This window comes from Ricinus communis, chromosome 8 (assembly GCF_019578655.1).
Source record: "Ricinus communis isolate WT05 ecotype wild-type chromosome 8, ASM1957865v1, whole genome shotgun sequence".
Taxonomy (NCBI): Eukaryota; Viridiplantae; Streptophyta; class Magnoliopsida; order Malpighiales; family Euphorbiaceae; genus Ricinus; species Ricinus communis.
Genome location: NC_063263.1, coordinates 26844920 through 26848465, shown reverse-complemented (window position 1 = coordinate 26848465; position 3546 = coordinate 26844920). Strand labels below are relative to the sequence as shown.

Sequence of the window (3546 nt, the reverse complement as noted above, 5' to 3'; positions counted from 1 at the left end):
CTTACTGAACTACTCTTGTACTTCTACTTGCTTCAGTCTAGCAGGATAAAGAATCTTGGGTTGATACTCCCTGACTGGGATTGGTTGCACCTTGTGCCTCTCAGGTTCCTTAACCTTACTGCTTGTTCCCTTCTGCACATCATTAGTCGAATCGTAAAAAACAGGCTTAGAAGGAGCTGAAACTAACTTACATGCAAAGTGATGGCCTTCACGTGCTCCCTCGAGTTAGATTCAGTGGTGCTGGGGAGCGCTCCTTGTTGCCTTTCAGACAACATCTTAGAAATCTGCCCAATCTGATTTTCCAAGTTCTGAATGGATGCTTACTGATTTCTAAGAGCACTGTCGATCTGCTGGAACCTTGTCTCAGTCGATGTGACAAACTTCATCATTAGCTCCTCCAAGTTAGATTTCTTCTTGGCTGGTGGAGGAAGCTCTGATGGTCCAGCTTGCTGCTGCTACTGTGGTGGCTGTTGATGCAGTCTCTGAAAGCCTGGTGGACCTTGGGCATTATTAGTGCGCCAACTAAAATTGGGGTGATTTCTCCATCCAGGATTTTATGTGCTGCTATAAGGGTTGTTCTGCTGTCCGGGTGCATTCCGCATGTAATTAACCTATTCATGGTCAGCATAAACAATAGATGATATTGAGGGACTAGCAAACATACCTCCCATATTACAGTTTGCACCGTAGTGCGGGCCACCGCAAAACTCGCAGCTTATTTGGCCTGCTTGAACTGGCATTTGAAGCTGGTCTATTTTCTTGGTCAGAAGCTCCACTTGAGTTGCCAAGGCTGCTGTGGATTCTAACTGGTTGACTATTCCTTGTTTGAACGGCCGACTCCTAGAGGATTGCCACTGGTAGTTGTTCATGGCCATCTCCTCTATCAGGTTCTGCGCCTGCTCCGGCGTCTTGCTGTTCAAAGCTCCACATGCTGCAGCGTCCACCATTTGCCTCGTAGCAGGGTTCAAAGCGCTGTAAAAGGTCTGAACCTGCATTCATATTAGTAGACCGTGGTGTGGACAACATCTCAACAAGTCCTTGTACCTCTCCCAGGCATCGTACATGCTCTTGTCGTCCATCTGCACAAAAGAAGAAATGTCATTTCTCAATTTAGCAGTTTTAGCTGGAGGAAAGTACTAGTAAAGAAATTTTTCAGCCAAGGATTTCCAGGTTGTAATAGTGTGCGGTGGAAGAGACTGCAACCATCTCTTTGCTATATCCCTTAAAGAAAATGGAAATAATCTCAGCCAGATGGCATCATCGGTAGTTCCATTTATCTTGAAACTGTCGCATATCTCCAAAAAGTTGGCTATATGGGCATTGGGATCCTCGCTTGGCAGCCCCCCAAACTGTACACTTTATTATACCATATGGATCATATTTGGCTTTATCTCGAAATTGTTAGCTGCCACCACCGGTCTGAGTATACTCATTTGTGTCCCATCCAATGATGGTCTAGCAAACTCATACATCGTTCTTTTGGCGTCCGCCGCGGCATTTCTGTTGTGATTTTCCATCCCTTCTGGTCTATCATAGGTACCTCAACCTCAATCTCCTCCTCTTTTGATTGCAAATGCTTCCTTAAAAGTTTGAGGGATTGTTCTGGATCAGACAGAGGCTCTATAAGATCAGAGCTAGAGCTCCTGTTCATAAACTACATACGAATGGAATGTAGTAACCGAAGAACAAAAGTAGTAAAAAATGATGAAAGAATAAAATAAAGCAAAATAAAGACAGAAAACTAAATATGGCTAAATTAACAAAAACACAAATTCACTCTAGTTCACACACAAAGTTCCCAAGCAACAGCGCCAAAAACTTGATAGGCTTTTTATGTAGCTACAACCTAAAGCAATGAACCTATTGATGCAGACTAGCACAAATGGTGAGTATCAAGGTCGTATTCTCGGGAAAGGATGATCCAAGACCTACTGTAGCATCTTATGTTATCTAACCTAAACAAATCAATGAAGTGTTATGCTATAATTAAATATGAACAAACAATTAATTAAATGTCAAATAATCTGAAAGGATTTAGGAAAAGTCTCGAAGGAAAAAGCAAACCCTAGGGGACATAAGTTAATTGGATTTTAGTGAAGATAAAGATTAAATTGATTATCAATTGCAATTACCCGTGGATGAAGTCTTAACTTAATTCGGTCTTCCTCTCGCGATAACTCAATTCCTAAACCTAATAACCTAAAGTTGGAATATCTTCCTAACGATTGATTATTCGATTAGCATTAAGGTTTAACCCTCCTCTATTAAGCTTTGTTAATTCTTAATCCGGCTAGTCAATTACCCTTATCTCTAAGTGATTATTACCAGTTCTTACTATTCAAATTTCCAATTACTAAATGAATTTCTCAATTACATAAAGCAATCTAAATACCACAATTCATAATGTCTCATGATTAAAGTGATTTCTCATTAATAATGAAAGCAAGAAGAAACAAACATTGAATCAAAATCTTATAAACATTGAAATTAATCCAACAAAATAGGAACCCCAAATGGGTTTGACAATTTAGCTACTCATACTAATAAGCAAAACAAAATAAAGAATAGATTTAGAAAAGTAAATTAAAGGCATGTACACCCTTCTTCTTCAAGTTGGATGAGAAACCCTAAATTCCCAATTTAGAATAGTAAACCCTAATTTGCTTTTTGAATGTTCCCAAATCTTGTCTTGATCTTCAATTTGATGTTAAAACAGATATAATCCTTCCTTCAATTGATGAAATGATCTTCTAAGGTCGAGAATTGAAGTCTGGAAGCAGATGGTTTAAGCTTGTACAATGGAAATCAAGTGAGAAAATCGAACCCTAATTCAGTAAATTGTTTTTGCCTATATAATCCCTTCAGCAAGGCCGTGGTCAAGCCTGTGCTGATCAGCACGGGCGGAGTCCAAGCCATGTTGGACCTCTGCGTTCCGCATCTGTTGACTTCTTCCAAGCCATGCCCTAGCCGGTGCTGAGCCACCACGGGCCGTGGTGGCTTTGAAAATCGTGCCAAAATGGCACTCTTAGAGGGCAACTACTTGATAATTCAGCACGGCCGGAGTATAGGTCGTGCTCAACCTCGGAATGCTAGTCCTCGCTCAATTTGATGGATTCTAGTCCGTAATTGCATGTATTTCCCTCGATTATTAATAATGTCCCTCGATAATGACTTGAAACGTGAAAAGAACCAAAAGACAGGTGATTCTAGCATAAAAGGAGATAACTATGCATAAAAATGTAACTAATTAGGCATGTAAAGATGTATAATACGACGCCTATCAGCTCACTTTCGAATCGAGTCTAGTACGGACGAGGTAACCTTTGACACAGTGACATAGTCACTGACACTAATAGGCTTGGCTCATGAGCAAAAAGCCGCACTCACTGGTAGTCTCGAGCATTTGCATAATATCCAATGATCAATATCTAATTCTTGATCAAACATCAACTACGAATAAAGTTTAGGAACGTATGTAATGAGAACCTCATCATTATAAATTCGTTATATAATTTCTCTAATTTTTGTGTTTATATTCTATGGTAT

General features: G+C 40.0%; 1 non-coding gene across 1 annotated transcript; it reads left to right on the top strand.

Moving 5' to 3' along the window:
* The first annotated feature begins 1005 nt into the window (after positions 1-1005).
* LOC112535065 lies at positions 1006-1112 on the top strand. Its single transcript, XR_003079269.1, has one exon. It is a non-coding gene; the product is annotated as a small nucleolar RNA R71 (small nucleolar RNA).
* Positions 1113-3546: the final 2434 nt, after the last annotated feature.